Source organism: Sciurus vulgaris, assembly GCF_902686455.1.
Source record: "Sciurus vulgaris genome assembly, chromosome: 9".
In the NCBI taxonomy this organism is placed as follows: domain Eukaryota; kingdom Metazoa; phylum Chordata; class Mammalia; order Rodentia; family Sciuridae; genus Sciurus; species Sciurus vulgaris.
The window spans coordinates 103,771,601-103,797,341 of record NC_136469.1 but is presented as its reverse complement, the minus strand read 5'-3'; the positions used below and the strand labels follow the sequence as shown (position 1 = coordinate 103,797,341).

The 25,741-nt window shown below is 44.3% G+C and overlaps 1 protein-coding gene, 1 long non-coding RNA gene and 1 pseudogene across 7 annotated transcripts in view; 1 reads left to right on the top strand and 2 right to left on the bottom strand.

The window, feature by feature from the left end:
• The window catches only part of LOC306669896 (DGAT1/2-independent enzyme synthesizing storage lipids-like), a 497,646-nt pseudogene that overhangs the window by 411,834 nt on the left and 60,071 nt on the right, over positions 1–25,741 (bottom strand). The gene's annotated exons all lie outside the window — the stretch shown is intronic.
• LNX1 (ligand of numb-protein X 1) overlaps positions 1–25,741 on the bottom strand; it is a 159,407-nt gene that overhangs the window by 95,726 nt on the left and 37,940 nt on the right. The window contains exons 3-4 of one of the 3 annotated variants that reach the window (XM_079154035.1): positions 9,710–9,833; positions 123–266 (exon numbers count right to left, since the gene is read on the bottom strand). The gene's annotated coding sequence lies outside the window, so the exon portion shown is untranslated. Of the gene's footprint in view, positions 1–122; positions 267–9,709; positions 9,834–10,696; positions 10,716–25,741 lie in introns of those variants that run through there. The other 2 variants (XM_079154034.1, XM_079154033.1) reach the window with 2 other exon arrangements.
• Positions 13,597–23,783, top strand: LOC306669898. Of its 3 annotated transcripts, none has more exons than XR_013766233.1 (3): positions 13,597–16,449; positions 19,123–20,172; positions 21,014–23,783. It is a non-coding gene; the product is annotated as an uncharacterized lncRNA (long non-coding RNA). The 3 variants fall into 3 exon arrangements; XR_013766234.1 differs by lacking the exon at positions 13,597–16,449 and adding an exon at positions 18,042–18,555; XR_013766235.1 differs by lacking the exon at positions 13,597–16,449 and having other exon boundaries at positions 18,042–20,172.

The following is a 25,741-nucleotide window of genomic DNA, read 5'->3' as shown; positions in this document are numbered from 1 at the left end:
AGTTCCAGCCACTTGGGAGGCTGAGACAGGAGGATCTCCTGAGCCCAGCAGTTTGAGGTCATCCTGGACAACTTAGTGAAATCTCATTTCAAAAAATAAATAAATGCTTGCACTGAGCTTACAATTTGTTGTTGATGATGCTTTAAAATTTGGATGAAACTCTTTGGGTCAGAAAGATTGAACAGTTGGTTTCATGCTGATCACTGGGTCTATACCTCAGTGCAAAGGTCACAATCTCAGGAACACCATACTGAACAGAAATACACCTGTGGAGAAACCCACTGGTCAGTACCAGTAACTTCTTCCCACAGTGTTCTGGTCTCTCTAAAATAATTCACTAATTCAGGCATGTTTCTGTCACCACTGCCTCAGCCTGAAACAACTCCTAAATTACGTTATTGGAGGGAAAGCAATTACCAAAGTTAGGGTTAACTCTATCTTTCTCTACTAAACAAACGAAATTCTTTATGGTTAAACATAGTAGTTAGGTTCATTGCGACAAACAACTTTTTTTTTTTTTTAACAAACACCATTTGTGAACTAAAATACACAAGCAAACAGGCAAATGCTCTGTGAGCTCTTCCCTAGTTTGTAGACTCACACGTAATCAGGAAGAATGCGATGGTTGAGTGATCCGAATAAAAAGGGTCACACGGGCTGGGGATATAGCTCAGTTGGTAGAGTGCTTGCCTCAAGAGGCCCTGGGTTCAATTCCCAGCACCACAAAACAAAAACAAAAACAAAAACAAAGGGTCACACAGCCAGGAGCAGGGGCACACCACTCAGTGATGATCCCAACCACTCAGGAGGCTGAGGTGGGAGTTTGAGGCTCGCCTGGGCAACTTGGTGAGACCCTGTGTTATGGTTTGGATGTGAGGTGTCCCCAAAAGCTCCCGTGAGAGCTGTAACTCACTCAGTTCATCTGACTCTGAATGAACCGACTGGGGGGCAACTTCAAGCAGGTGGGACAAGGCTGAAGAGGGTGGGTCACAGGGGCTTGTCCTGAAAGGGTATATCTTCCTGGAGGCCCCTTCCACCTTTCCCTCTCTCTGGTTCCTGGCTGCCATGAATGGAGCATGCGCCTCTGCCACACCCTCCTGCCATGATGCTTGCCTCACCCTTGGGCCCAGAGTAATGGAGTTGGCCCACCATGGACTGAACCTCTAAAACCATGAGCCATAATAAAACTTTTTGCCTTTAAGTTGTATTTTGGTCACAGCAATACAAGGCTGATTAAACACCTTGTCTCAAAATAAAAGAGGCTGGGGAAGTGGCCCAGTAGCAGAGCACCCCTGGGTTCAATCTCCAGTACCCATAAGAAAAATAAAAAAGAAATAAAAGGGTCACACATGGGATATGAACTGCCTTTGAACCAAGAGCCAGGGTTGGCGTGGGGGGTGGGATGCCTCATGTGCATGTCGAGGGGACATGTGCACCGCAGAGGAAGACAGGGAGCAGGTGCTTACAGGCTGCTGCAGAGGTTGTGGTTAGCTCTGCGTCTGCTTAACATCTATGTCCTTGGCCTCAAAGAGAGAGTAAGTAACTCATTAATGAAATGTGCTAATGACGTTCACCTGCATAGTGTTTTCAATGCTAGAAAGGATAGCGAAAAAGGGGGGATCTTTAGAGTCATCAGAATTATGTCAGGAAATTATGGGAGAGTTGAACTAAAAGGAGACAATGTAACACATCTGGAGTCAATAACTGAGAACACAGATATTCATAAAGTGGGAAAAACAAGGGAAGTGGTTAAGTGAAAAGACTCCCAAGTGACTAACCAATCAGATACAAGTTTTAGAAGCCAGGAAACGCCTTTCAAGAGGAGGTTAAAGAAGAGCTTCGCCTCTCCTGTTGGATTTTACCACCCCTCCCCTGGGAGGGCAAGGCACACCTTTCCTTCTTGGATTTGTCTGAGAGCTCTAGCAGACAAGATGTCCTTCTATTTCCTAGTCTATAAACATGGTGAAAGAGCAAACAATAAAAATGAAGGCAGGGTGGCCAAGCACTCTGCACACGCAGAATCGCACAGGATCCTGGGAAGAGCTGATGTCAGAGGAGAAGCACTGAAAAGAAGAAAACTGGCCCTCTTCCACTCAGGAAACACTTACGGGTCTTTTAAAACCAGATAACTAGGTTTTATGGCGAGAAACAGGAGATGAAGAAAGGTATTTGAATTCTCAACGTTTCCCTGCTATTTCCATTATCCAGGTGTTCACTGATTGCCTAGTCCAGGCCTGGCATCTGTGTTAAACTCTGTGGCAATTTCCAAAGGGAATTCAATTTCAGCTTTACTGAGTTTAAATCTAAGTAGGAAAGATGGTAAAACACCACCAATGGCAACAGGATGGTCGGCCGAGGTAGAAGCCATGGATGGAGGAGCTTTGGAGTGGAAGGAACAGCGGTGGCTCAGATCAGTCAAGGAAGGGTAATAGAATAGGGAGTTCCCAGGGAGGGTCATAAAAGGTAGACAGAATTTGAACAGATGGGAAGAAATCTGAGTGAGTGCAGGGACCTGAGCAAACGCACCAACCAAGGAAGAGGAGTGTGCCCACTGGTGTCTGGTAGTCACAGGTGATGACTTTGAGCTGAGGTTTTAAAATTATAGCAGCAACCATAGGATTTTGAGTTAGGTAAGGATCTTAGATTCTTACCAAATTGGGAAATGCTCTTCCAAGACATCTAAAGGATGACTATTAGCTTCTGTTGGTGATGGACACCTTGTTAGTCTTCTAATACCTGGATACCTCCCTCTTGTTACTCTGACCTTTGGCCTGTGTTCTGCCTTTCAGCATAACATCTAGCACAGACTCCCCCCAAACAAGGCAGCCCTCCTCCCCCAGATTAAAGACAGCTTTGGTGGTTTTTCCTTTGTCTTTTCCTTTCATCTCTGGTCCTTTCAGTTGAATTCCTGGGTAGCCAAGTAGTAGAAAAGGATTCTAGTTTGTTAAGGTTCCCTTTGAAAACATGGTGCTTGGAAGTGAACAATAATTATTGTGGTTCGGTGAACTCAGAATTAAGGGGGAGTGATCACTTCCTTGACCAGGATTCTACTCACCTATAATTCCATGCGGCCATTGCTGATTTCTCTCCGTAGATCTAACACAGAGTTAACTAGAAGAACTCATTAGGTCTTAGAGCACAAAACCTCATGTAGAAATAAATTATGGCCGTGGTGAAGGCTGCCCACTCTAACTTTCCTTGCCTGTACTTTGCAGCTTCCAAGAGGATAAAAAACAAAAAACAAAAAAACAAAAAAACACTCCATAAATAGTTGGAGGGTCAGAATGGAACAGAGTGGGTAAGATAATAGCCCCTGTAAGTGTATGTCCATATCCTAATCCCACAATTGGGAATGTGGCTTATTGGGAAAATGGGTCTTTGAAGATGTCATCAACTCCACAATCTTGAGAGGAGATCATCTTTGATTATCTCAGGAGTTCCTAAATCCAACAATAAATGTCCAGAAAAGAGACAGAAGAGGAGACAAACAGAGGAGAATGTGACAGATTAGAATTATAGAACTGCAAGCCAAGGAATGTCTGGAGTCACCAAAAGTTGGAAGAGGCAGGGGGAGATTTTCCCCCAGAGCCTTCAGAGGAAGAAACCTGGCCCTGCTGACATCTTGATTTCAAACTTCTGGCTTCCAGAACTGAAAGAGTAAACCCAAATTGTTTTTGGCCCCCGAGTTGAAGGTAATTTGTCATGGCAGACCTAGGAAGCCAGCACAAGGGGGCTGTGTATTTCTAGGCAATCCCACAGGAATGGGTGAACATTCCTAATGATCTTCTCCAACACTCCTCAGGATGCCTTCAGGACAGGAAAAATGTTTTGAGATGGCAGCCACTTAGCTACATAGCTTAGGGGTAGCAGTTCTTATCTAGTCTAAAAATGTCATAATTTCCTTTTAATCCACTAATAAGTTAGAATGCAGACATCTTCAGTGATGACTGTGGGACCAATTTGCAAGGGCCTCAAGGGGGAGAAGGGCCATGGATGGGATGGCTTAGTGTGCCCATGCTATGGAAGACGTAATACAGGTATGACAATAATACTTAACAATGAGCTTGAAAATACCAGGTGACTCACTCATTAACATGAGTATGCAGGAGCCTTAACATGCAGCATTCTATTCCAAAAAAAGCCATGTGACTGACAAAAGCAGTCATAAGCAAGTTATGCAAATCATCTTGACGGATAGCAGAGGCATATTTAGATCTCCCCATCATGTAGTTGCCAAGCTCTGTGCCAAGAGGCTATTAAAAAAATTCTTGGAGAGTTTTCACTCTGCTGTGGGTGAAGACTTTTGTGTCCCTGTCACAAATGCATTCAATACAAGAAGCAAATAAAGAGTCATTTGAAAATAATGGTGGAATTTAGTCCACACGTTCCAAGTCATATTCATGATGTTAACAAATAAACAAAATGGCGGGCTGGGGATGCAGGTCAGTGGTAGAGTGCTTACCTGGCATGCCTGGGGTTTCATCCCCAGCACTGTCAAAAAAAAAAAAAAAAAAAAGGAGGAAGAGGAGGAGGAGAAGGTCACTGTTATCTGGGATAGAACCTATTGACACCATTAGAAGTGTACTAGTCAACCCACCATGTCAAGGAACATGGCTCAATGAACAGGAAGGACTTCTTTTTTTTTTTTTTTTTTGGTGGTGCTGAGGATTGAACCCAGGGCCTTGTGCATGCAAGGCAAGCACTCTACCAACTGAGCTATATCTCTAGCCCGGAAGGACTTCTTTCAGAAAGGTATGGGTACAAGGAGATGGAATAGGAATGAAGGGGCTGTCATACAAACTGCACATCTCAAGTTCAGAGATCATCTTATCTACCCTCTGTCTGGAGAAGGAATTCTTTTTCTCCTTTTGTTTTTAGAATATAATATAAATTAAAATTATAATTGTTACTTTCAATGAGCTGTTTATTGCATGCAAGATACTGTGCTAGGTACTTGATGTGTATCTTCTCATTTAATTTTGAAATAATTTTGTGAGATTCCTAATAGATCCTTCATTTTATGGGTGAGGGTATGTGTGCTGAAGAAACACAAATATTCTTTGCCTGCCATCCATCCATCCATCCATCCATCCATCCGTTTGTCCTGTTCATCTGGCAAGCACGTACCAAACACTGAATATACCACAAAATTGTCACTTTCAGTGACAAGGAACTTATTACCCCAAAAGGTAACCTTCTACCCTTTGGACAACTCTCATTCATAGAAAGGTCCTCCTCATACTGATCTGAAGTGCTGGCTCTGTCTAACTAACCAGTAGGTCACTGTGGTGTCCTTGTGCCACACAGAATGAGGTAGGAGGAAATGGACAATGTTGGAGGTCTACCAGAGACATCCTTCTTCTGTTCCTGATTTGACCTCAGTGCAGTTTTCTGTGCTTAGGAACTTTCACAGTTTTCACGGCAACCCTCCTTCTTTGGTGATAGTAGATGGTTAAATCTCATTAACTCACAAAGAGTGACACGCAGTCTACCCTCCAAATAGTTTTGAAAAGCCATTGATAGTTTGGAGGTACTGTCAGAGGACAATAAATGTGCCGCCCACGTAAAAGTGAGTCTATGTAATACCAGCACATGAATATCAGGAATAGTTCCATAGTACCAGGAAGTCCAGGGACACCAAGGCACTGAGCAACCACACTTGAGAGCTTGCCTGACTCATCCTCTGCTGGCAGCATCTTACGGATGGCCTTTTGAGTGGCCAAAGTCCTAGCAGACCTTATTTTCCCAACCTTAAGCCAGGAATCCAAATTCAGAAAGGAGATCATGGCCACGGTGTCAGGTCCAGGAGGCTCTGGGAGGTGAAGTTAGGAATCTCTGCAGCTGAGGATCACCATGCCTCACAACACAGATCCTACTGCCCACAGGTCTGCAAAAGCCAGCCCTGCAGCTGCAGCTACCCTCCCGTAGAAGTCCCAGGTATTTAAACAAGATACTCTCTGTTAACAGATTTTCTTCTCAGCCTTTGAGAGAAATCCTTTTCTTTTTCTTTTTCTTTTTTTTTTGTCTTTGGTCCTCAACTTATTATCATTTCCATCATTATATCCAGACTGCAGCATGATTAAGAAGACTGTTATTGTAGCCAATTTAACACTTTTTTTCTGTAATCAAATAACAATAGTTAACATTGACTGAGTATTTACCTGCCAAGCACTTCACATGTAACTGTTTCAATTGTTTGTTACAACAGCATTGAGTTTGATAAACATGCCATTTACCAGATGATCAAACTGAGGCAGAGCCACATGCCCATAATCCCAGTGGCTCTGGAGGCTGAGACAGGAGGATTGTGAGTTCAAAGCCAGGTGAGGCACTAAGCAACTCAGTGAGACCCTGTCTCTAAATAAAATACAAAACAGGGCTGGGATGTGGCTCTGTGGTTGAGTGCCTGAGTTCAATCCCTCGTACCCTCTCCTCAAAAAAACAAAAACAAAAACAAAAACAAAAAAACTGAGATACTGAGTACCACACAGAGGCTAGTAGTTTACCTGGCAGAACTGGATCATGAACCCAAAATCTGATTCCACCCTCTATGCCATTCTTTCAAGAAATAATGCTAGTAATTACTGACATTCTGCCAGGTACCATTTACATATTTCAACCCATTTCATCCTAGCAATAACCCTATATTATGGCTGAGATAAAGCAGGTTAGTGAACCTGTTTCAGGCTGGGGGTGCGGTCAGTGGTAGAGCTAACATGTGCGAGGCCCTGGGTTTGATCCCCAGCACCTAACCTGCCCCAGGGCCCACAGGCAGCACGTGTTGAGATCGGGTTTTGAACCCAGGTGATCTGATGCCACAGACCAGGACATTGCTCCACCTAGAATTGAGACGAATAGGATTACTATTTCTGCCCCTGGCTCCAGTCAAGCTAACCCACTTACCTAGGTGGGAAGTCCATGGAGCATCTGCTGTGAGGACCAACAACAGGGTTGTGAAGCACCCCATCTTAGCATACTTTTCGGGGAAAGACACAGACAAGGAAACAGATGGGCAAGGAAGTCAAGGTTCTTCCCGAGTCCCCTAAGCAAGACAGCAGTAGGTTTAAGGTTCGAAGTCTCTGTCCTTGGCCCACTACTTCCTGGAAATGTGGAAATGTGTTATTCCTTCTGGATAGGGTAAGACCAGGAGAAACTTGCAGGGATTGAGAACACCCTGCTCCTGTGCAATGATGCAAGGTCGCTGACGGTCACAGGATACTCCACTAAGGGGGCACTCATACCCAATGGATCCTCGAACCTCCCTTCTACAGTACAGTACAGGCTCCAAACCTGCTGTCTGTCCCCTCTGGCTGCCATCTGCTCGTGCAGGCTGGGTAAAGGGTGTTTATCTGCAAGATTGCAGGTGACCAAGGGCCCAGTCCATGCTGGAGATAGCATAATTGAAAGCAGACAGGGCTCCCTGCCAAGTCAGATCATAGCAAATGACAGTGGCACATTTCCCCCGAAGGCCTGCAGGGAGCCCACACTTTGTGTCTGCGTGAGAGCTGCGAGGTGGGAAGGAGGGAATAACCAACTTCCCAACAGCTTTGCCCAGGAGACTGGTGGGACACTGCTGCCCGGCTCCTTTCATGACCTTGTGGGCACCCTCCCCCCACTGCCTGTTTTATTTCTCAAAACCATTAATATTGGAGTTAATTACTTGCAATTAATTACAATAACAAGAACCATCAGAGTTCCAAACATTGCAACCACAGATCTTTTATCTCAGTAGGCTCGACTGTGTCCACACACCCAGGAGAGTTCCTTCAGGAAAGATGAGCCTGCCTTTACTTGGCACTGGCTCAGCCCCAAGCACTGGTTACTCCTAGCTCCTCATATTTTAGTCATCTCCTTTATTTCTCCTGACTACAGTATATCCTAGGGATTATTCTTTCTTGTTTTACTGATGAAGAAACTGAGGGTCAGAGAAGCAATTTGCTCAAAGATGTCAGTGGAAGAGATTATACAATTTTTCCATCAGGTTTTATGTCCCTTGATCTAAGGGGTGGAGTTAATATAGGAAGTTTGGACCGAACTCATGTACGAGTTATCCAAAACCCAACTACATTGTAGATGTTCTGACTCTGAATTTTAGTCTGTCATTTTTTCCCCTTCTAATATCAGGGGTCATAAGGTTCATGGCTTTGATCCTTAGTAGCCAGATGCTGACAGAGTGATGAGATGATTTGTTTAATCCTAAGTTAACTATTGTGACAAGAACTAATCAACCATAGGAAACCAGAGGGAATACAAGGTTCAGGACAGGTTCATGGAGAGGTTCAGGACTTTCAAGACACATTTTTAACCAGAAGATAGGACTCAGGAGATCTTTTTCTCTCCAATGACAAAGCTCAGAATCAAGCGAGAATTATTACATTATTAAGGTACAAGCAGTAGTCTCCACCCAACACTCAAACTCAGGGCACAGAGGTCAGTTAATAAACAATGTGAGGTGCCCAGGAATAGGAGAGAAATTGACTTCTTAGGATTAAGAAGCAACTGCCTGCCTAAGGAGAAACATTTCTTAACCTGTTTCAATTCATACTCTTAGAGAATGAATTCATAATTCAAATTTCTGGGTGGATAAACAGTAGTGTAATTCCTAACAGATTTTTCCCCTTGCAAGCTTATTTGTCAACTTAAATCTCAGAAAAGGAGCCCATAAAGGAATCTGGAATGAAGTACTTTACAAGTTTATTTCTTTCCCCAAGTTTCCCAGCTCATCACAGTAGGGAACTGGGTTGGGAGACAGTTTCTTGGCTTCAACTAACAACAGTGTTGAGTGTGGCTACTGGGCTGTCAAGAATCGAAGCAGTACAGGCCACGTGATCAGGAGAAGAAAACAAAAATGGATCCTAGAGATAAAATTACTTTGAACAAGTCAGGCCCTGGCAGAACAAATCTCCTCTATAGATTTCCTATTAAAAGAAAAGGAGAAAAATCAAAAGTGTTTCCCAAAATTAAAAGTCAGAACTAAAGTTACAGTCTTGTGGCCTCAAAGGGATAATCTTTACTTGAACCAAAGGTCAACAGACAGCCAATCTGAGTCTGAAGGTAAACACTTCTAATCCAGAGTGCACAATGTTTTTGCTTTCAACAAAGAGCAAAGAATACGTAGACCTTTTCTGAGAAGAAAGGGAGGAAAGTGGGAGGGGGGCCTTCTGAATAGGTCAACAGAATTCAGTTGTCTGAGGAACGCGACCACAGGTTTAGCTCTCAATTGTCTCTCAGAGGAACACAGAAAGTTAGGCAGAGCCAAGCAAAAGGAAGGCAACTGAACTTTTTCAGCCCTGGGGCCTTTCAACCCCTATTAAACGAGATGAACAGGTCTGCACCTATGTGCTAAATTTCAAAAAAAAAAGGAGTCTCTCCTCCACTCCTTTCTGGGGTTTTACCTCATTTGTGTACAATGAATCAAAATGTGTCTGTAAAAATAAAAAACATTTTAATTAAAAAAAAATCAGATCAACTTCGCAGACAAGCAGAGGCTGGGTTAATGATTAGAAGAAACAAAAAGGATTGAATATCTGACCCGAAAGAACTATACTGTGCAACCAGAATGTCAAGGACAACGTCTCCTCTCCTCTTGAAAAGGCTTCACCCAGGACTAAAGCATTCAGTTTATATTTTTTTATTCAAATTCCCCATTCAGTTCCCTTATGCACCAGTTGACTAAACACCAAAAGAGAAAAATGGAGTTTTGGCTCACCTTTACAAATGTTTGGGGCTCCCAAAATAGCAGTCACCAGGCAGCTCTCACCCCTTGTGGCTGAACCGCGCAGCTTCTTGGGCTGCCTGAGCTCTGATCAGCCTCAACTTCGGTGCACAGGTGTCTGGAGGGAGGAGGAAGGCATTGGTTGGTCCAGAGCAGGAAATGTGTGACATCACAGGAGCCAGGACAGATAAAGCATTGCTGAGACCTTAGCATTGAAACAGTCAGTAGGTCCCGCCCACCCGTCATTTACCTGAATACCTGCAAGCAGGTAGGTGGCGTCTCTTGGAGGACAAATGAATCAGTTAGAGCAATTTGCCAGATGGAATTTACTTTCTTTCCTGAGCACAGCACGTGTCCAGCCCCGTGTACTTGGACATGTACTGAACTTAGACACCTGATTTTCTCCCCAGGCCCTCTTCACTCCCCACAGCAGCCATTTAACCCATTAAATCCCAGGTTTTCAATTCCATGGACATAATAGTTATTTCAAAGTTATGATGCATGGTATATTTGTGGTTCAAGTTAAGTTTTTATGGGTGTTCCACATTTGAGATGCTGGGACAAAATGGATTAAACACTGAAATGAGACAGTAATTTAGTGGGCACAAAAGAAAGAGCAAGGATAGGGACTCCTTAGAAATATCCACTGAGTCCCCAAAGTCTTTTTTTTGGGGGGTGGGAGTGCTGGGGTTCGAACCCAGGGCCGTGTGCTTACAAGGCAAGCACTCTACTGACTGAACTATCTCCCCAGCCCACCCCGAAGTCTTTTTGAATGGCATCCATTTAAATCCCGAGTGATTCTCTGTTCCAATATCAAGACAAATCGGAGGTGACATTTCAAATTCGTTGCTTAAAAAAATAAATCTGATCATTGTCACCAGTTCTAAAGTCATTTCCAAACACCTTTTCCCTACTTCCATCCCCCACCCCCAGCACTTCAATTCCACGTGGGGGAATCTGTAAAACTTCAGTCATTCCTACCTGGGCTCGCTTGGCAGTTAGAGTCACACGGCAGTTACAGTTTACTGTAAACCTGCAATTAGGAGCTTTTTTTAATGATTCAGATTTGAATGATAGAGCAGTAATAAGGCGATGTTGTCTGCTGCTAGAGCCAGGAAGGAGGAGTCAGAGTTATTTCGGTCCCAAGCTGTGTGTGACCCTGGGCAAGTCACTGCTGCTTCAGCCTTTCCAGCAGGAAAGGGAGGCTAATGCTGCGACTCAGCTGGCACCTGAGCGGCAGCCATGAGGAATCCTGACTGTTAAGCCCTCTGGCATCTTGAGAAGAGGACTGTAAACAATTCCTATCATCCTACTGAATCCTTGCCTATTTTCCTATGACCCGCATCAAGCATCCCCGCACAATTTATTTACCCTCTGGAACGCGCTGCCTGGGGGGAATTAGGGACTCACCCTCCCAGGAGGATGGTCTGCTTGCCCAGATTTTTTTTTTTTTTGTTTGTTTCCCTTGAAGAAAATAAATGTTGAAATATATACCACCCCTCTATTTTGCCTCTCTCTCCTCCCTTCCCCCCTTCTCCTGATCTTGGAAATGCTTTGGGTCCATGCGTTTTAATAGAGTACTAGGTAGAGGTTGGGGGTGTTGGTTGGCGTTTTGTCTGGGGGAGGGGTGGACGAGGAAGGAAAACTGGGAGGGGTTAGGAAAGGCAGTCTGATCCCATCCCCGGCCTCCACCTGGGCTGCAGCCGGTCATTCGATAGCTGGTAAAGAACGGGGGAGGGGCGCGCAAGGCAGGGACGCGGGCGGGGCGCGGGGTCCAGGCGCACCCTGGGTTCTCCACCGGCAGGGGACCGGCTCCCGTCTCCCCCGACAGGTCTAAACTACTTCTCCACTTGGGAGCTTGGTGCCTTTTGAGGAGAGTTGGAAGCTTAAAAAACAAACAAAAACCCAAACAAGTTATTCGTGCCTTTATCCAACAGAAACTCAGGTAGACGTGGCTGCGCCTTTATTATGCAAATAAAAACAACCGAGAAAAAGAGAAACCGTTTTGCTTGCAGGTCTTTTAAAAAGGGACAAGGATCAGCCCACCAAAACAAAGACTTCGCCTTTTCCGCGACCCGGTGTCCCTGGGGGCCGAGGGCGGGGCGGGCGAGCCAGTCCACCTGCTGAATCATCTAGAAGGCCACGCCTCCAGCAGGCCCGGGGCGGGCTCCCGCACCCCAGTGTAGTGTCAGTTGCTACTCGGCTTTTCGGAAGGTTGGGGATCCTATCTGGGACCCGAATATCAGACTTAGGTTCACAACATTGGCCCTGGGGTGCAGGGGAAATGAATTTTCAGGAGATGACGGTGCATAAAATTTCACTGAAAGGATTGGAGACTGTGGGGTTTCACTTACTCTATACCAAAACCCAGACGGAAAGAAAGGAAGGAGAAAGAATGAAAATCGAGAATAAGTATTAAATTTGGCGTGGAGCTAACGCCCAGGAACAGTGTGTAAAGGAAGAGAAAACGCTGATCTGTTGCACACATCGGCTATCCAAGACAGAGCACTATTCTTGGTACTCCTGGCTTTAGTACTATCTTCAAAGGCTATACAAAAATCAGTATGGGCTTCATTATTCTATTAGGGCTGTTGGATTATCACGGAAATTATATTTCTAAAGTACTGGGGAAAAGGTGAAAATAATAGTCACAAAAGCTAACAGTGAGTAAGTGTTTGCCAAGTTCGTTTTCATTCCAAGCACTTTATACAGCTGACCACCTAAATCGGGTCTCAGTGCTACTTGGGTTCCACAGCTGGAGAAACCAAGGCCTGTATAAGCTGAGAACTTGTTTCGGAAGGCTTATGCAGCAAGAGGCAGGACCAGAGCAATTTTTAACCAGGGTCCATATTAACCGCTGGAAAGAAAGGGTGGAAGGTTCTTGTTGGATGCACACTGGACAAGGCCTGGACTCTCCCTCCTCAGCCTCTTACCTATCCGTTGTTTAGAAGGAAGTGCCTTGTAGAAGTAGGCCTGGGAGTGTCCTTTCTGGGAAGGAAACGTGCAGTTGCAATGCAGTTACAAATAAATTAGCAATCTTTATATATCGAGGATGTCTGTATAGGACATGTGAACGTGTATACATTAACACCTACATTTGAGAAACACCATGATCACTCCTGGTGATAAGATCATTCTTAAAATCATCTTTTTTAAGGCCTATCAAACCAATCCCAGGAGGTAAGTCCAGCTTGAAGGATCACTAGAGAATGATCAACTGTAACTCTATGACATCTTTATGGTCATTTCTCTATGATTTTAGCAGTCTCTTTAAAATCTGGAAGTTTTATCATAACAGCCATAAAATCACAGAACTGCATCAGTTGAATAATATAAGACAAGTAAAATTAAGTTCCGTTATAAGCATTACCAAGCTGAATGCTTTAGACCAGGGCTGGTAAACAGTAGACACATGCTGCTTCACTCCCTCCTCCCCACTACCCTCCTTGTCATTGTTAAAAGGCCAAGGTACTCTGGAGCTCAGAGGTTAACTCTTAACCTTCCAGCTGCATCTCCAGGCACAGTAGCAGTTGATATTGACCCCTAAGACCTAGCCATTTACCCCTAGTATGACATTAAGTTGGAGGGATAAGCTGAAAGGGAAGAGTTTACTGTTGCCAGTGCCGCAGGGGAAGATTTGGGGACAAAAGAAATATGAGTTGGACCTTGGAGGACTTAGGGAGATGGTGGAGACAACAAATGATTGCAGGCAGCGTAGCAGTTTGGGGCAGGGGGAGGGCCTGGAATGATCTAGGCTATGTGCATTGGTATAACATGTGCGTGGAACGATCTAGGCTGTGTGCGTTGGGTAGAACGTGTGCCTGGTGGGTAGGAGAGGACAATGCGAGACAATGCTGGGGCCAAGAGAATCCACTGGATGCTGAACTTGGACGGGTGAGATGAGACCAGATTAGCAAGAGCCTCGACTTTGTATTTTTCATGTCTTCGTATTACTCTAGGCTGCTTTTCTCAGAGAGAAATAAGGGAGAAGGAAGGAAGGAAAGAAAAAATGGACCGATCTTGGGGTGTTTTCTTAAGAACAATGATGTTTTTAGGTTGCACCAGCTTCCATGAGTTTCCGTTTCTGCCACCCAAGGTCGTCTTTCTCTTGCTGCCCTATTTCCTAGAAACATGGTTCTTCAGAGAGGCAGGTGGGAAGCATTAGAAAGCTCTGTGAACTCAAGGTTGGGCCTGTCCTACTTAACCAGCCGGCTCACTTGGCTTTTTGATTAGTTTGAATGCCTTTATGCATCTTGACAGGGAAATGGAACGGGGGAGGAGGTCTGATTTCAAAGCTCTTTATTTCTAGATCCCCACGATGACTGTTGGCACCCTCAAGGATTCCTCCTGGCGATGAATCTACTGCTAAGACCATACCTCGTGATTCAGGAGAATTATTTAGCCTCTGTTTTTCTTCCTACCCTTGCCCAACATACTTGTAGAGTTGTTCAAGATGACTGGATACCACAACAAAAATGAACGTATCTTGTCTGGTTTTAATAGAAGCCATCTCTAGAAAAAGCCTCAGTTACATAATTTCTGGAGATATTCAGCATTGTGAGATGAAATTGCTATATATACATTGCATCACATAGGCCTCAATTTTGTTTTGAACTAGCTCAGCTCCAAATCTTTCATTGGCTAATTACGAGTGCTTAGCATGATGCAAATGAGCACATCTCAGAGGGCCAATTATGGGAAATAATAGTAGTAATCATAAATATCAGCCGATGTGATAGATGCCATCTGCTTGTGTAGCTATGAAACAGATTCCCTTTCTCTCACAAACTCACAGCGCATGTGTTCCTTGGTTTGCAGATGTGCCTCTAGAGTACCTTATAGATGTTTAGCTTAGGAGGAGTCAATTTTCTGGTTTGTGTGCTCTTGTGGGGAGAGGGAGTATCTCAGGGAAATGAGAATCCATTCATTTATTGAAGATGGCATACATTTGTGAATATTTACTATGCAGATATGTGGCCAGTGCTCTCTTCCTTAATAGGGGGAAAAAAGAACCTCATTGTTGCTGTCTCTGTAATTGTCACAAGATGTTTATCTTGTGACAGCTGTAAAATTCTTTATGTCTGTATAATCTCTTTTCTGGTATAAACCAGGCAAATTATTCTCAAGCACCTTTTTTGGTGGTGGTGTTTGATGTTTTGAACTCATCATATCTTGTGTCTTTGTCAAAGAAGTCAAATGTCCCTTCTCTGTTAACTTTGACCTAAGTCTAAGCCTCAGAACTTCCTCATCCTGGTAGATAACCCCTCAAGCATCCTTAACCTCTCCAACTCTGAATTACCTTAATTCTTCTTGAGGCATCATTCACAGGCTTACCCTTAGTTCTTATCCTAAAATCTACCATCTCGAAAAAAAGAAAAAAGAAATATAAGAATGCACCTCTCTTCTGTGTCCTCTGACCCATTTGAGTTTTTCATTCCCTTACTCATATTTTACCTTCCCCTCTGAATTGACTGTGCTGTGTGGGTCCTGGACCCATGGAGGCTGCCGAGATCCCCTCTTCCCTGCTGTGTTCCTGTCTCGCCTCCTTGCCAGCATGCTCACCTTCCTAAGGACTGGGCAAAACCACGTCACCAGACTTCTCTCATCCTGGAAGCACAGGGATCAGTGCCGCCATATATTGATGCTATGCAGTGCCAGCTGCATTTGTCACTCCCCTTGGCAATCTCCCCAGGGATATTCCTGGTTGGTCCCTCTTTCTTCTCTCTCAGTAGTCATTTACCCTCCGTCCTCTGCCTTGCCTCCATGCTCGGCTCCTCACGATCTGACCCCTGGATGCCTGTCAGTCTCATCCACATGTCCCAATCCCTTCCATGCACAAACAGCAGCCACTCCCCAGCCCCCATGCCCTAGGAACACCGTGTTAGCAGAAGCACTCCCCTGTCCCCATTGCCATGGGAAACTGTTTGCTAAGCATGCTGTGCTCCACCCTTTACTCACTCTGCCCCAAGAGTCCCAGACTGGTAACCTGGGGAAAGCAACTGGGCAAGCTTGGTTTGCTCCTGCTCTTTCTGTCTGGGGAGTAATCCCGAGTTTTCCTCTGTTGCGCCATGGGCTGAATCTTTCCTTTCTGGAAGCTGCTATGCCAGAGCTGCCCAGTTGGAGTGAGTCTAGCTGTCTAGCTCCATTTCCTTGTTCCAGGCTTATTCTCCAGTGTAGCCATTAGCATTTCAAAGGTGACATTTGACCTCTATAATTACTCTTCTAAATTTTCCTCAACCTGGGTGGAAAAGAGGGGCAGTGTTCATTGGGGTTCCCTTTGGAAGCCCCCCAAAACCTGATGTGGCTCCCTTAACGACCAGGCTGTCTTCTCGGCTCTTTCCCACGCAGCACCATCCTCTCAGCGTTCATTTGTCATGCCTGGATGGCTGTTGTGCACTTTGCCTGTTATCTTACTGAATCCTGGCAGAAATCCCATAGACTGTGTTATTAGCATAAGAAGAAACTGAATCTCTCAGAGGTACAGTAACTTGTCCTACATGTCTGGCTGGTTCCAGGCAGACATGAGGCTCTCTCCCAAGCTGTTAGGAGTACAGTCTGGGCAACTCCTGCTCCATCTCAGGGCTCGGCTCTAATGCTCTCTCCTCTGCAGAACTTTCCTGACTTCTTCTCCTTGCAGATATTGGTGCCTGTTCTGCGCTCCCTGCATACTCTACTTGAGAAGTTATTTTATTGCTTGTAATTTTTAAAAGACTTTCTCCTCTCTAGACTGCAAGGTAAGGAGCATGACTTCTTCTGTCATCTCAGGACTTAGTTCAATACCTGGAAGAGACACTGGAGTCCTTTAATTTCAGTTGAAAGGACTAGAGATGAAGGGCTGGGGATGTAGCTCAGTGGTCAAGTGCTTCCCTAGCATGCAAGAGACCCTGGGTTTAATTCTAATACCTAAATAAGCAAATAATAAAGAACTAAAAATGAATATGAGACAAAGAAAAGAGTGGAGGAAATAGACGTTGTTAAATTAAATCCTGAGTCTTTTCCCGAGAATCGGACCCCTACGTTTAGGGACAGGAGTTCTCTATCACATGTAATTTTCACAAATACACATGATTACCCGGACTTTATTCACACATTCACTCGTTTAAACAACAAATGCATTGATCACCTCCAATATGCTAGTCCATGTCAAGAATGAAAAGCTTCTGCCTTTAAGGAACTTATTACATAGTCAACAGATTTATAGCCAAATGAAGTGCAAGGTGGAAATTACCATAACAGAGGAACACTGCAGAGGCAGTTAGAGGAGACAGGGAGACCAGCTTGCTGCTTCTAATTTCAAGGCTCCAAATTTTTAAAAAGAATGTGCCTGCGATCACCCACCTAACAAATGGCAGAGCTAACATTTGAGTGCATGCTGCTAGACTGTAGAGCCAGTCATCTTCCCAGACCCCAGCACAGTCTTGCCTTGTCCCTTAGCCACAGGGCCAGGCAGAGAGGAGGCTCCTGGGAACAAGGACCTACAAACACATGCTTCTGGATTTGAAAGTGTGTCACCCCAGAAGACCTAAACCTCTCAGGGCATCATGGCTCACACTAATTTTAGAGGCAGGTAGGTACTCTAAGAAGGCACAAAGACCAGCTAGGCGTCAAACTTGGTTTCTATTTCATGCCCACAGTCAGCGTTGACTGGCACCTTGGCAAGAATTTGAAAAAGATCTGCTCAGTGCAGGTGACAGTAACATCTCGTTACTGGATGGATTTAAAGTCCTTTAAGGCAGAGCTGGCATCTCAGTAGACCTTTTCTTAAAATATGCACACCTGAAACATTGTAAGTTTTTAAAGTGTTATATAACTTCAATCCCTTTTCATTCTCCTTTTGTATGTTCAGTCTTCAGGAGAAAAGGATAAATTGCCATTTTCTTCACATCCACCATCCACACTCACTGGGATTTAAACTGTCTAGTAGAGGACTCTGTTCAGGCTTCAAAGCACGGGTCTTCAAATATTTTCTCAGGGGGGTTGAAAATTCATAAAGTGACTTAAGGACACATACACACAAGAAATGTCCCAAAAGGGAATGTAGTGGAAAGGGCCAAAGCAAGGCAGAACTGAGTTGCTGGCTCACTTGGACATGAGAAGTACAGGAGAAGCCAACATTCTTGGTGGGGAAGTGTTTTCCTTCCAGTGAACTTTCACTTCCATGCAAGAAAGGGCAGGTCCTCCAAGATAGGAAACACAGCCAGGGAGCCCGTCCCCATGGGTCTCCTGAGTCAAAGAATTAAGGAGCGGATCATGAAAACCACTCACCAGTAGTGGGCGAACAGCCTCTCAGTCAGCTTCTGAGCAACAGGTTCTCTGCAAAGGGAAGCTCATTTGACTTTTCTCCAGTCATAAGACATGAAAGCACTCCTTTTCTAATCTGGACAGTTACACTGGATGGGGTGACCTCTCTTCTTAGCCTTTCTTAGAGCTGAATTCTTCACCACCAAGAGAACCCAAATGAACAGGTGCTAATCCATGGTCAGGCGCTCAAGGAAAACAAGGTTAGGCCTCCTGGTAGCCGTTCAGCCACAGTGTGGTAGGCAGAGCAGTGGGCGAGGACTTAAGCACCATACGGGGAGGGCTTGTCCATCTGTTTCTGGTAGCTCTGGGCCCAGGAGCAGCCACCTTCTCCCAATGTCCGTATGGAAGCTGAATTTCCAGTCCAGAGTTTACATTGTCACTGGGTAATGAATACTTTCCTTGCAACTGTCCTTTGCCCATTATTAGAGTGTGGGGTATTATTATCCTGGACCTGCTCTGGAATCCCCCATTACTAAGCAGCTCAACTAATCCTGAATGGGAAATTCAACTTTCACTGCAGTCAAGGGACCACAGCATAGGTGAGAGAGCAGAAGCTCGTTCCTCCTGGGATATAAGAATATCAGAGAAGCGGCTTGTATTTTGTATTCAGATCCATTCAGCTTGGTCCAATGACAGTGTATGGAGGGTTAAGAGCTAGTTGCAGTGTTATTAACCAGTCTGGGTAGTACGGGCCCCAGATCTCCATGTTCCTTGTTTGTGAAGTCTTAATTTGAGCCTTTGTCGGTATCAGTGCCAGCCATCAGTCCAGGGTGGCCAGACTGGTTCTTCCAGTTGCAGCACAGTCCCCTCCTCAACCACTTTCTCTTAGTCTGCCAGGAGGTAGACTGGACGTACAGCCCTGACAGGTCCCCCTGCAGCTGTACTACCTCCCCCACATGGGGTGACTCTCACTAAAATGCCACCCCAGGGTGACCGGTCCTTCTGAGTGATTAGGCTGCACCAGGACCAACACCATATCGTCCATTCACCCACAGCAGTTGTGAGTACCCCATGAGTGTGGGGTCCTTACTCTTCAGTGTCACGAGGCCATGGGTTTTGACAGAGAGGACAGAAGTTATGCTAAAGATGTCCCCTCTTCATCTCAGCTGTACACACCAACTCCTTGGAGCCTGAAGTTGGGAGAAGATCTGTGAGGTTCCTGGTTTGCCTTTGACTCACTTCAAGGTAACATCTTCTCTGGAATGAAGGAACCAGGAACTGCATACCATAGTCACTGACAAGTCAGTCCCAAGCCAACAGTCACACTAAAGTCAGTCTCTCCCAACTGGGTACCACTACTTCTCCCTGTCTCTCACCCCATGCCTGCAAGTCCTCCCACTTGGTGGCATCTGTAAATGGGCTGCATTCTTCACTCCTGCTTGAATGGCTGCATCTCCTCTTGTCTTCCCCTGGAGAAGATTACATGAGCAGTAGCTCTCCATCAGGAAGGCTTGGATTCTACTGACGTGATAGAGTAGGAAATGGAAACTGAGGTCTACTGATGCACATGCCCAGGGTAGTGTGAGAGGCATTCCTCTCTGCTATGACGTGGGGATCAGAGCCAAATGGGTCAAGTGAGCTCTGCTGCCTGTGATCTTGACACCCACCTCAGGATTAGTCCAGGTCCCGTGAGCAGCAGACACCTACAGGAGATTACAGGCCTGCAGACTTGATCAGGGGAAATAACCTGCATGAGCGACCTGGGTTATGGGGTGGGATGAGCTGCCTGACTGCAGTTTGAAACCAAGGCTAGTGAAGGAGAAAGAGGAAAGACTGGGCGGAAGTGTGCTTGGGCCAAAGGACTGTCGGATCTACCCATGATAGGTCATCTTGCTCTATTTTAAAGCCAGCTAAATATGCCTGAAAGCCTAGAAAGTCGATCCCTTTCTTACTCTTTCAAGTGTGCCTTAGCACTGGCTGTGCATATGAAGCTCTGAAAGTGCTTTCGAGATTAGAAAAGGAAAGGAAAACAGGCAAAACTTACAGAGACAAGAAGTTCAGTGGACCAACTCATCCCTTGTCAAAGCTTCTTCTGTAATAAGATCCTTTCCTGTTGTAAAATTCTACAGTCACGTGATCAACAAAATTCTTAATGATCAATGGCATCAGTTTTCCCATAGGTGGAGCACCACAGTGTCAGAGTGTCAAGGCTGCAGGTGAGCCAGCCCTGGTTCTGCCAGTCAAGGGGGCTGTGCAGGATCCACCATAGCTGTGGCACTACCTCAGGATCACAGAGTGCTCACTGCATTTGAGAATCGACTCATTTTTAAAATTTTTTTATTTTTTGTTTTTCTGATTCCTAGCACATGGAGAAACTCAAGAATGACTTTCCTAGATGAACGCACAAACGAGCAAAATACAGTCTGGGAAGAAAAAGAGAAAAGGAGATTTGCTATAAAATGATGTGAATTAGCAGAGTTGGATTCTAGACAGGGTAGATGGCTAGCTGGTGACCCCTGGGGTCTGTTTCACTTACTTATTCCTGACCTCTGTTCTGATTGACTGATGGCTGTGCTGTACTGATGGTTAAATATTTTGAAAACCACCCATAATTATCTGGGCTATCTTATTGCCTGGAATATTTGGGAATAGTTTCACAAATGGAAGACAGTTTCTTTCCTTTCTTTCTGGGGATTGAATAGAACCTTGTGCATGGGAGGCAAGCAGTCTACCAACTGAGCTATATTGCCAGTCCTAGGAAAATTTATTTCTGATGGCCATTTCCCTGCAACAGAGGGCCACCAGAAATACTGACAATTTTTATAGATAGTGGTGGTGCAGAAACAGGGAAGCTGCCCAAATCTACTTGTAGTTCCATGGATTTGATGGAGAGTAATATAATCAAATTGATGCCAAGTCCATTTGCAGTTGCTAATAAGCTGCTGATTCTTGTTCTACCCTTCCTAGGAAAAAATACATGATTCTTTTCCTTCTGCCACACTACATGTATACTAGAGGCTAAAGCTAGTGCACTCTGTATTTGTTCTCTTATCACAGGCATAGTACTTCTTACACTGGATGATGTTTGAAGACAGAAATGAGACCAAATGAAAAGTGATGTGTCATTAAAGTCCTTGTCCTTACAAGATGCTTGAGGTAAAGGGGATGTTCAAGGAAAACTGGTGAACTCTCTAGACTTAAAAGTTAGATGAACAAGAAGCAGAACTGGCAGAGCCATGCTAAGGTGGGAACATGGAGGTAGGACAAAGGAAAAGGAAGTAGCCCAGAGGCCCACTGACACTGGAGTGAAGATTCTGGATCCTCCTAGGCAGTGGTGTTGGGGTCAGGCCAGGTTTTAACTAGACCTCCAAAGGGTGTGCAAGGTCATATCTGATGTCTGGAATATGCTTAGGCTCAGTTTTTGTTTCTTGCAACCAGAAACCAATTATGATACCAGCCTAAGTCAGACAGACTAAATCGTCTCTCATGTAATGAACTAGAAGGTAAATTCCCCAGTCTAAGGATTTGTGCTCATGTTGGATCAGGGGTGAGCCTTTTGGGAATGGGTCATAGGCTACCTCTTCTAAGAAAAGAGGATGCTGGGACAGGAAACTGGAAAAGAGGCTTCTCTGCATGTGCCAGATTCCAGGAGTGACATGCTCTCCTATGTGAATCTAAATTCCCCTTCCAGATTAATGGAGTGCTGAAGTTTGTGACGTAGGGCACACGTTTTCCTTCCCTCTGAGTTCCAGTCTTCATTTCTTCTCTCTTGCATGGTAAAGTCTCCAACCATCTCACTTGAACACACGCTATCACTGGGTCCTGCATTCTCCCTTTGGTTATTCTACACCATGTGTTCAACTTTGAAAAAGGTCCCTTTCATAAGCTGTTTTCAATTACCTGACTTGACAAGGGCACCTGCTTCCTGTGCAGATTGAGACACTGGCCCCAAAACACACCCAGTCCTCTTTTCTTTGTGCCCAGGGCTTGTAAGAAAAGAAAGCTAAAAATCCTTCCCCTTCTGTGGCCAGCAAGTGCAGAGACGAGATTAGGATCAGACAGGAGAAAACTCAAATAATGACCAAATCAATAAAAATCATTGCATAAAACTAAAACTATAAGAATAAAATAAAATAAATAATAAATTAAAGAGAAGAAATAAAATTAGGTACAGTTGTTTCTAGGTATCCAAGGGGGATTGGTTCCAGGTCCTCCTGCAGATACCAAAATCCATGGATGCTCAAGTTCTTTATATAAAACTTCATAGTATTTGCATATAACCTATCTACATCCTCCTCCATACTTTAAATCATCTCTAGTTAACTTATAATACCTAGTACAAAGTAAATGCTGTGTAAATAGCTGTTAAATTGTATTTAGGGAATAATGACAGAAAGGTCTGTACAGACATTGTCCCCCTAAAAAGCTCATTGTGAAACAACGCAAGAGCATTCCGAGGTGAATTGTTTGGGTTAGGAGAGAACGAGTCCCCTGATAGGGATTAACCAAGCGCTAACTGAAGGTGGGTGGGAGTGGCAGGAAGAGCGGTCACTGCGGGCCTGCCTTGGGGTACATATTTGATGAACTGAGCTTAGTCTCTCTCTCTGCTTCCTGATCATCATGCGAGCCACTTCCCTCTACCACACTTTTCTGCCATGATATTCTGCCTCACCTCGAGCCCAGAGCAATGCAGCCTGCTGTCTATGGCCTGAGACCTCCGAAACCAAGAGCCCTCAAAGGTACTTTTCCTCCTCTGCCATTGTTATTTTCAGGTCTTTTAGTCACAGCAGCGAAAAGGCTGATGAAAACATACATATTTGGTATAGACATAATTGTCTTTGAACTTTTTCAATCTGAAGTTGATTGAATCTGTGAATTCAGAACCCGTAGTTTCCTCAGGTCAACTGTACAGCCGCCATTGTGCTAGTGCCTTGCGGAACATGGCCTTTCCCTCCACTCCAGCACTGTGCACTTGGAGCCAGGTTACCAGCGACATCTCTAAAGCCAAATATAATGGTGATCCTCAGCCTTAATCTACTGTTTCTCCCTGCTACCCAGCTGAAGCCACGCTGGCTTCCTCGCCTTTCCCTGAACATGTGAGGTGCACCGACTTTAGGAATTGATATTGCTGTTATTTCTGCCTGGACTACTCTTCTCCAGATGCCCACAGAGCCACTGCCTCCTGTACTTCACTTTTCTTCAACAGGGCCTGTCATGACAATTTATAACTGCAGCCTACCCTCTTGTACTCCAGTCACACATACCTTGCTCAACTGTTCTTTTTCTCCCTAGCAGTTAGCGCTTGTACCATACCATGTTAACTGCTTATATGTTATGGGTATAGTTGATCACCTGCCTCCTCTCACCCAATTTCTTGAGGTCGGATATCTTTGTTTGGCACACCAATGTCTAGACTAGAGTGTAGAACATAGTAAATGCTCAATTAATACTCACTGAATAAGGAAATAGCTGAGAATTTCCTGTTATACTAAAGCACACGATTTAACTATGTGCTGTTAAAATGGTGAAATACGGGGAAGAAAAGAGGCACTTGCAGAGGTAAAGAGATCTGAAATATAATATTAACATCAGCAAAGGTGGAATTTGAGTGTATAATTGTTCAACAGAATAAAAAGAGGACATTCTGGCAGGACAAAGGGTACTTTTTATAAAGAAGATAAAATGACCCTCTGACTGTGTGCATCCAACACCAAACATCGAAGAGGGGAATGGAGAACTGAAGTCAAATTCCATGCCATGTATGAGTTTGTGGGGATGAACCCAACTACTATGTATAACTATAAAGCTCTAATAAAAATAAATAAATGTACCTGGAGCATAAGAAGCCCACTAAACATCTAGTAGTAGAGAACAAAAGCTATTAGAAATATAACAACAACTTGATTTTTTAAAAAGTACAATTATAGTAGGTAACCTTGAGATGTCATTAGAATAAACGTGAAGCTGTGATCAGGAAATAAGACACAGATATGCCAAATTAATGGAAGACAATTGAATTATCTATGAAGTGTTGAAAGAATATGAAAATAATTTAGAACCAAATCAAGTAGCAAAAATATGAGTTGAATCTAAAAAACATGATACAACAACATCCCTCCCCTCATCCTTCTACACTCCTCAGAAAATTGTTTGAGAATATGGAGACCCAGATCACAAAACCACAGCAAGGCTTGGGTCCCCATTAGAATATAGAGTCAAGCCTCCAGGCCAGCTAAGTGCCATACCTAGAATAAGCATGGCCTTACTTATCCCATACTCTAGTGACCAAAGGAGTCATAAAGGCCACCAGACTTCCAGTGATGGAGAAAGAGATTCTACTTTTAGACGGAGAGTGGCACAGACTTCTGGCAGAGTGAGGGATGGGAACAGTGTTATGGCACTCATTTGGGAAATACAGTCTACTGCAACAGATGATTGGAATACTTCAAAAGAAATTTTAACATATTATCATTTTAATTTGTATAAAAAATTTTGGGGGGGCTGTACTAGGAATCAAACTCAGGGGCACTCACCTACTGAGCCACATCCCCAACCCTATTTTGTATTTTATTAAAAATAGGGTCTCACTGAGTTGCTTAGCACCTCACTTTTGCTGAGGCTGGTTTAGAACTCGAGATCCTCCTACCTCAGCCTCCTGAGCCACTGGGATTATAGGGGTGCACCACCATGCCTGGCTAATTTGTATAAATTTAGGGTATACATGATTGTTTTGATATACATATACATAGTGAATGAATTATTACAGTCAAGCATATTAACATATTCATCATCTTAACTTGTGTGTGTGTGAGGTATGAGTACCTAAAATATACTCTTAGCAAATTTCCAACATACTAACTACAGTATTTAAGTTGTATGTTAGATCGCTAGACTCATTCATCTGACAGAACTACAACTGTGTAGCCTTTGACCTTCATCTCTTCATCCCCCACCCCCACACACCTGGTGCTCTTTCTACTCAGTTTCTATGCATTCGATTTTATTTCAGTTACCATATACAAGGGAGGTCACGCAATATTTTTCTTTTTCTGACATTTCACTTAGAGTAATGTTCTCCAATTTCATTCATGTTGCTGCAAATGTCAGGCTGTGTGTGTGTGTGTGTGTGTGTGTGTGTGTGTGTGTGTGTGTATGTACCACAATTTCTTTATGCATTCATCAAGCAATGGACACTTTGGTTGTTCCGTAGTGTGACTTCATGAACAAGGCCGCAATTACCATGGAAGTCAGATGTGTTTATCAGGTGGTGACTTCATTTTCTTCAGATACCACTCCAGGGAAGGGATAGCTGGGGCATATGAGAGCTCTGTTCTTCATTTTTTTGAGGAGACTCCATAATGTTCTCTAGAACAGTTGAACCAATCTACGTTCCCATTAATGGTGACCAGGGTTTCCTTCTCTCGGGACCCTCACCAAAGCTGTTCTCCCTTGTTTTTTGGTTAACTGTCATCCTAACAGGTGTGAGGTGACCTCTCATTGTGGCTTTGATGTTTTCCCCTGATGACTTGATGTTGAGCACCCTGTGGCCATTTTTATGTCTTATTTGGAGAAATGTCTGTTCAGGTACTTTGCCAGTTTAATAAGTCAGATTTGTTTGTTTGCTCTGTGCTGACGTGTTTTGTGAGTTCCTTGTGTGTTCTGGATATTAACCCCTTATCAAACACATGGACCACAGATGTTCCTCCAACCCACAGGTTCCCTTTTCATTTGGTTCACTATTTCCTTGGCGGTGCAGAAGCTGTTTAGTTTGATGTCGTTCCATTT